Here is a 9,360-nt window from a genome sequence, read left to right as displayed (position 1 = left end):
ATTGCCAAAAAAAAAAAACTACACAAAAATAAGAAAAATAATAAAATAAATTATATATTTTTTTTAATTATAAACATTTCTTTTTATAAACAAAAACACAAATTTATAATACTAGACAGTAAATGTTATTATTATTAAATAAAAATAATGTATTTATAAATATTAAAAATTTTGATTGAAAATTTTAATAAAATTTAAAAAAAATATAAGATATTTTTAGAGGAAAAACAATGTTGTTAATAAAATTATATTAAATTTAAAATTAAATGATAAAATAATGAACGAATAAAAACTTTTTTCAAACTAAGTTAATAAATAAATTAAGAAATATATTAATTAAACAAAAAGGATTCTAAATAAATAAAAGCAGAAACAGAAGTATTATCGTTTAGATTTAAATCAAATGTGGCGTATGCCACACTTAAATAAAATTAGGAACTATAATTAGTTTTTATAACAGTTTTCGCACAGTTTACTGCATTTATTATATGTTTCATCACCTGAAAAGGTGATGAAACAAATACAAGCAAAATATTTCTGTTCTCCCATTTTTGATATTTTCTATTTTACATTTATACGGTAATTATTTTGAATGCCAGAACAGAACAATGAACAGCGAAAGGAAAATATTTATATGTTATTTCTGACTATTAAAATAAATGTATGAATACTTCCCAAATACAAGCAAACAGATTTCATATATATGAACTTTCAATCTTCATTCATCAAATGAAACAAGCATGAAAAATTAATGTATCAAATTAATACTCCAATTTTTTTCAATTAGCTAAGAACGCCGTTCTGACTCTACATACCTCGTAAGTAACAGAAAAGGCATGTTAGAATCAGTCGATCGCAAGTATCTACCTAATACTTAAGTTCAAAATATCACGACGTATTACCGAGACACCCAAAAGCTTAACACTGATAACGGCAAACCTGGACAAAGACACAAGAGGTGCTCCGGTATTTCCTGTACGAGCACCGGTAGATATTTACTGTAGGAGACTCGACATGGCAAACTGAGCTTAACACCACATAGTTCTATAGTTTATTGTCCCGTTAGAATATACATTATTGTAGGTAACTCCAATTTAGTTCTGTATAGTAAGTTAGAAGTTCCGCATTTGAAGAAATGTAGAAAAAAGTAGCTGCTGAAGAGATGTGAACTTAATGCATAAATAATGTATCACAGTTTTCTTATATTATTGCACCTTTTTAATTTACACAGAACATATTTAATTATTTTTGGATATTATTTTGCATACAACCGATTTTATATTAAAGTACCAGTATGCAAAGTATAAGATAATGTATCAAAATTTTCAATGCGAAGTGAAAGCATATTTAAGTTGTTGTAGTATAAATAATCTTACGCAATTTTTTATTATTTCATGGGAATTTTTTTTTTTAATACAATTTAATAATAGTTTTATTTTCAATAACTTATGCATAAGCTGTCAAGTCAAGGCTATCGGTCTAGCCTACCATATTTTCTTTGATCACCTATCAAAGAAACCAGATAGCACTATATAAATAAGAATAAAAAAAATTATATATTAATTTTTTTAAACTGTTTGTTTAAACAATATTTAAAATAATTACTTTCGCAGTATTCAACCTTTCTTATATAAATATGTACTATACCTATATACAAATATATACATATGTATCAATATTTATATATATTGAAGGAGAAAAAAAAACAACAACATTGAATAACTAAGATAAATACAGAAACACTTGAAATTGCAATTAATTCAAAATATTTGATAGAAACGTAAATATTTGATTATATATATAATTTATATCAAAAAACCACTTTAATTTTAAGACATTTGTACAAATATTTTTCATTTGTACTGATAACGATATAACAAATAAGACAAGAACTTAAACAATTCAATATTTTGGGATTGTTCGGTGTTGTTTTTTTTATTTAAAATAAACAAAAAATCGTTTTTTCTTTTTTTTTTTTTGTACTTTTTTTTTAATATTTTTTTGTTTGTTTATTTGTAATACTGATAATATTAATTGTGGTGTTATATGCGGTACTGATAATTATTTGATAATCAGACGTATATATACTTTTAACAAATATTTGATCATTTGTTTTTTGTTTTGTTTTGTTGTTTTCTTAATAATTAGTAATCGCAGTTAAAAAAATCAAAATCTATTCTTTTTTTTTTGAAATGCATATTCTAAACTATATTCTTATAGTGTATAGAGGTTTTTGTGTTTCTTTAATTTGCATGTGCATTTTTTTTAAATATATCAGTTATTAGCGGTTATTTAGATCCGCTTTTATTTATTTATTATTATTTTCTTTAATATTTTCATTTTTTTTTTGTGTTACTTTTGTTATCTGTATTATAAGCGGTTTACTTAATATGTTCTAAGCATTCATATCCATCAATCAATCAAAATGGCGCTTACGCTAATTGCCGATGGGCTGTCGGCTAACTCCCATTATGCATAAGATTTTAAATGCTTTGGTGAGTCATTGTTGTTGTACAAAGCTTGTCAGTCAGTCAGTGGCGCATTTTAATACAAACATAAACAATTTATTTTTCGTGAAGCGGACATATTAAACTATTGAAAATAATTAATTACTTTGACAATTATTTTTATTTAGCATATAAAATCCTTTTAATTTAGTTTATTTGAAAAATGTTTTTTTTTCATTTTGTTTTTTTTCTCTTGTGTTTTTAAAAATAACACATAAACTATTTTGCCGACTAAAGAAAAAAATTCATTAACAATCTTGTTGACCTTGTTAAGAAAAAAAAAATAATATGCTTATAAAGTCTATCTAAACGAGTGTAGCGAGTGACAGTGATCGAGAGACAAAGAGTACACAAGAGCATAATAATTCAACTAGAATAATATATGGTAAAAGATTTCTTAAGCATTAAAAAACTGATTTTGATTTAATCAAAAGTGGCAATTTATTTAAAAATAATTTTTTGTTGCTACTTGCTTAAAAAAAATGCCTTGAAAAATGTTTTTCAACTTTTAAAATTTTCTGTTCTATTTGTGGCTATATAAATTAAATAAATTCTTTTTTTTTATATATTATGTTGTAAATATTTTAAGCCAAGTTTAACGTTAAGAACTTGATTGTATAAATCTTTTACAATATTTACTTATATAAAAATATTTAAATGAAATATTTTTTTAATTTAAATAAATGTAGCTTTAATGTTAACCCGCTGTAAGTGTTAAAAGTAAGTACGTGATGACAATAAGTGCCCGTAACATTGCCCGTTCGGAGCCGCGAAACGAAGTCGGCGTCACTTCGTTAATCAATGTTCGTCAAACACTTCGGCTTGTACATGTTATCGGCTGCTTTATGCCAGTAGGTGCTAAACTTTAACAACTTCGTTAGGTGCGGGGGCCCTTTCTTAATGAAGACTTTTATTTTGACTACTCTTTCATTTCATTTAGCAGCTTAATTTGATTTTGTGGTTAACAGAATGCGTGCTCTTGCGCAATGCGGTGTGCATTCTCAACCGCTAATTTGCATATATTTTTTTTTTTCTTGGTGAGATCTTTTCTTTTTCCCCACAAGCGTGTACGTATGCAGGCTGATATGTAATATATGCGCGCATAAACTTGGAATACTGCTGCGCCTACGAGTTGAGTTGGTGAGTTCGTAATAGTTTTTTTTTTGAAAATTTTCAATTAATGCCATTACATTTGACACCTTCATTTGTTATAAGACAGAAGTCAGTGACAGTAAATGTAAATTTCGTTAAGCTGCTGGTTATGTCAAAACACTTTTTGAATATAATAAAAAAAAACAAAAATTTTATTGGCTTTAAGAAACCATTGTTTAGGATTATCTATGTAAATTAATTAGAAAATTAATGGCTTTAAATGTACTAAGGAATGTGTTTTGTTTTTAAATGCAAATGCTGGTTGCGTACTAAAGTACTTAACGTAAGTCGGTTAATTGCTAGTAAAAATTTATTACTTTTAAAAGCTACCAAGCACAATTCGTTTTGGTTCATATAAACTAAAACGTTGAACTTTGCTGTTCACATCCATAAAACATCAGTGCAAGGAAATTCCTATTGAAATATATAAGTGTTTCGTTTATTAGTGGAAAATACACTATAAAAACTGAGTGCACTATTATAAAAATGCAAATTTTATGCTGTTAAGCGTTCATATATAATCAGTTGTTAAAATATATATAAGAATATATACAAATATTTTATTACACTCATAGTGTAAAAAACCATTTAATATGTAATATATTAGAAAGTAAGAATTAAATTTATTTATAAAATAAAAATTTATGAACCAAGACTTCTTTTGTCTTCTTGTAATGTAAAATAGGTGAAGAACCTATCTAGTGACGTGACCTTCGTAATTTAAATGTTTAAAGAAAATTACTAACTTCTATTTTTTTCTAAAAAACTTACCATTTATAGTGCCAATAAACACGTTTTTTATTTATCTATTTTCAAAGTCGATTTTTTTAGACTACCCTCACTCATAATACGTTTTTAGTTGGCCTCATTTTAAGCCATTCTTAATAAAATATGGCTACAAATAAATATTTATTATAACAAATGTTATAAATATTTTTATTTTATTTTATTTAAAATTTATTGCTTTACTTATTGTTATTTGTATTTAAAAATTTTTCTATTAATTTAAAAATATTGTAATAAAAACTAAGCTGACAATTTGTGCTACAAAATAAAAAAAAATACATAAATAGAGGAAAAAATAAAAGAAAAAAATGCAAAGTTTATACAAGTACCAACATTTAAAATCGGTGATAATCCCCACTTAATCCACATAATCGTACAAATAAAAGACAAGGAGAAATGACGAACAAATAAAGAAAGATAAAAAGTATTTAAGTAAATTGCCTGTAGTTATAAGGAATTATGTGTATACATATTAAATGTTTAATTTTTTTAATATTTAATTTATTATGATTAGTAGAATAAATTATTAATGACTGTTTTTAATATATATATTTATGTTTATATATTTTCCTTAGAGTATTACAGAATTTCAGTCTAATAATTTTTTATTAAAAAAATATTATTAAAAATAAGTTTTAACAATTTTTTATCAACTTTTTTTCAGTATTAAAGTGATTTTTAAATAAAATTTTATTTAATTTTTATAAAAATATGATCATTTATTTTTTATTTATTAAAATAAAATTATTATTTATTTTTTTATTTATTATTTTATTTTATTATTTATTTTTGTAATACTTTGTTGTTTTTAATTCTCTTTACTCTTCAACTTTAATTTCAAGAGATTAGAATTTAAGGTGAAAATTTTTTAAAAGAATCATAATAAAAAAAAATTCTGTAATATTAATTTCACTTTGTCTCAAAGTATTAATTCGCTATTTATTATTTTTTTTGTTAATCTTTATTTAAAATAACTATTAAAGACTACGAAATTTACTATATATACTAAAAAATTTAAATTACTTAAGTGAAATAAAATTCTTGTACAATTAAAAATTAAAATATTTCAACGTTGACTTTAGCTTAAAAGTTTAAATTAAAATAAAATACTTTTAAATCAATTTTGCATATCCATATAGTTTATACATATCCATGTAGTAATTCCAGACAGTTTCGTAGTCAGAAATTACTTTAAAGCGCCCTTACAGGTTAGGTTGGGTTAAGTTGGATTGTCGCTGTGGTGGTCAAAGCCCATTTGAGCTCAAATATTTGTGATACTATGGATGAGCTGTGTTCATACGCAGACATAGTCAGCGTTAACGTACGAACAACACCAATAGGCACGGCTTTCGCATTCAAGTAAAAATGAATCAACCTGACAAGTTAATAAATTTGGACAAATCTCTAATTTTACTCAATGAAAACTGTATCTATAGATCCACAACCGTGATAAAAGTCAATATAGGGTAAACTCAGTTTCATAGCATATCTTTCTAGTACGTCAGGAATCAAAGTGCGTATCGTGGTAAGCTTGTCTGCCCTGTATTTGATCATGATATCCCCGTAGTCAGGCACTCATGTTAGCTGGACACTGTTATGCATAGCTAGCTCTACCACGCATTGTAAAGTTGCAGAATATTGGATGTAGCTTACATATAAAACATATGACAAATATTTCAAAATCCGGTAATTTCTCTTGGGTGGAAATTTATTTTTAAGGATTGCATTCGTCATTTTTTGTCTAATTTTCCTTATTTTATTATTAAGTAAGTTAAATAAGCATGAAAGTTGTTTGTATGGTTAATGAAATTTACTTAGTAAATTACACTTAGTAAGTAAGTAGTGGAGGAAATATATTATTAGAGTCAAATCACATAGGATCTAATCATGCGGAACTTTAACGTCATTAGTCCTTCCCCACATTTACGTGTCTGTATACAGATTATGGGAAATATATTTACCATAATCATAATAATTTTATTTTTTTTTTTCAAAAATAAATGTTTATTTCAGAATAAATACTTTGACCAATTTAAATATTGTAGTTTTATTTAAATAATTTAACAAATTTGTAGCGAAAACAATTATTTTAAGTTATTTAATTGTTTATTATTATTATTGTTTTTAGTTCAACACTGTTTCGCTTTTAAGTTGAGTACGACGACGACGAGTGTTTCTGTTTTACTAGTTTAATGACTTTGAAACTAAACTCAAAGAAAAGCAACAACAAACACATAAACCAACCAGTAAATTTTAATTGCTGTGCTAAGTTTTTAATGCCTTGAATTGTTGTACATGATTGTATTTATTGTTTTTATTGTTGTTTTTGTTTTTTGTTTTTTTTTTGTTTTGTTTTTATTGCTGCTGTTTCTTATATTTTGTGTTTTGTATTTGGTTCGGTTCTTGATTTTATTTGCGGTCAATTTTATTACGTTCAACATCGTAAAATGTGGCACGAGTTGCAACAAGCAATTACACGTTTAGGTGCTACTTTTGTGGCGAGCGATTGGCATGTTTAACTAGTAAAACTGCCTGTTGTGGGAGTGTCACTTTTATTCGTCAAATTGGCAAATATTTGTACTAAAGTTAATAATATATACTTTTATTTAAAATTGAAAAGCGTTTTTTATGAAGTGAGTACATTGTATATTCTTACGAAATTAAAATAATTCGTTATAAAAACACATTGAACGAGTATGTATACTGGAGGAATATACATATATAAATACTAACGAGTGTTTGTATATATAATATGAATCACTTTATATTAATACTTATAAAAATAAGTCAGCCAAAAATAAAGTCAGATAAAAATGTGCGGAGCAAAACTTATCACCTTCACAACACCAAAAAATAAATTTGCATAAAATTGTTTAAAAAAAAATTAGCAATAAAATTTAATTTATGCCCATAAAAACTTAAAATAATTTTTTTTTTCCTCTTTCGTTTAAAGTACAAATGAAGCAAACACACTGAATAAAAAATATTGTTTTTTTTTTTGCTCAATGTTTTTAAATTTTCTAAAAAAAATTGGAATTTTGTGGTTTTTAATTTTTAAATATTTTATTTTTCAAACGCAAGCCTAATTTTTTAGTATAAAAAAAAAAATTTAACTAAAATGAAATGAAAATTTTAAGTAAATTCATCAGACGAAATCATAAAATTCAATGATATATTAACTTTTAAAATTTATGCAAATTAAGCGAAATACATGTAAATTAATTTTTTATTTTTTGTATTTTTGCTAAAAATTTTTAAATAACATAGGCCCAGATTTTGAAAAACTCAATTATGTATTAAATATTTTCGAGAAAGTAACACTTGCATCATTAATATTATGTTTCTTTAATGTGATTTATTACTAAATAAATAAAGAAAACATTAAAAATTTGTGTTAAAAGTCAATTATGACAATAGAAACTACTTTCTTTAAAGAAACTATTACTTTAATACAGAAGTTTCTCAACACTAGTGAATTACAAACTCTGAGTTTCAAATTTGGAAGAGTGCAAGTACAAATATTGAAAAATATTTATGAATAATTAAATGAAAGAAATATTTCAAAAAAAAAGCACGACTTCATTTATCAAGAACTATCCCATTTACTCTGTGAGAAAACTCTTTGACTTACTGACTCTGAGCTTCAAATTTGGCGGGGTACAAGTTCAACCCTTTGTACTTGCAATCAAAAAACTATATTTATGAATAATTAAATAAAAGAGTTATTTCCAAAAAAAAGCAATACTTCACTTATCAAAAACTATCTTATTTATTCTCTGATTTACTGACTCTGAGTTACAAATTTGACAGGGTACAATTTCAACCCTTAATACCTACAGTCAAACAAAAATATTTATAAATAATTAAATATAAAAAATATTAAATAAAAAAGCACATGATCTATTAAAAACTATTTTATTTCACTCAAGCAGTACTAAAAATTTGAAAAAAAAACAAAAACCTCGAGTAATAGTACTAAAAAAATGCTTAACATCATTTACTAAAGTAATTTATGTAGTGTTCACACTGGTGATCGTAAGAAACTCAATTTTTATTCTCACAATTTGGAAAAAAATTTGGTTTGTATTGCTTTTTAAAAACAAATATAAAAACAAATTTAATAAAGATTTATAAATAAGCAAGGGTTACTCATATTATTAGAATGGATCACGAATCTCCAGTGAGAAAAATGTTTACGCCGAAAGTTAGAAGAAGAAAATATAAGTGAAGAACATGTTCTCGGTGGGATAATCACGTTGAGGGAGAACTAACTGTATATGATGTACGAGATTGAAGTAGGCCTGCTGCGTTAGACCGAAACCAGATGACAAGTCATTATGACCAAATAAGTATGTAATGAAATTAAAATTAAAGTTTATCACATATAAAATAAAATTAATCGCAATGCTAGATAACTGCACTTAAAAACAGAAAATATGAAAATCATTAAATAAATTTTTTCTTATAAAATGCTTGTATACACATTTTCAACATTAATAAAAAAAAATATGTAGAAAATTGTTCAGACCATAATTTCCAGTATTTATAACGATTAAAAACAACTCATAAAATAAAATTTAAAAAATAATGATTAAAAAATAATAAATTTAAAAAGTCTGTATACTTTTATAGTAAGGTTAATAGAATCAATAAAAGTTAATAGTCTAATTTGTTAAAATAACTATTTCGATATTTTTTATGTTTTTGTAAAGAAAGAAATAAATAAATGGAAAAATTAAATTAATTTTTATATACTATATATATTTTATTGAAATGGTGCTTTTAAGCTGTGTTATAGATTTATAACATCATTAAAATTCTTAAGAACAATTAGGTAAATGATTCTATTAGCTTAACACTAGCTTAAATATGAAGATAAAATTTGATGGTTGGGGAATTAAATAAAATCATTTGC

This window comes from Teleopsis dalmanni, chromosome 1, assembly GCF_002237135.1.
Source record: "Teleopsis dalmanni isolate 2A chromosome 1, ASM223713v2, whole genome shotgun sequence".
NCBI lineage: Eukaryota > Metazoa > Arthropoda > Insecta > Diptera > Diopsidae > Teleopsis > Teleopsis dalmanni.
Note: the sequence above shows the minus strand (reverse complement) of the source record.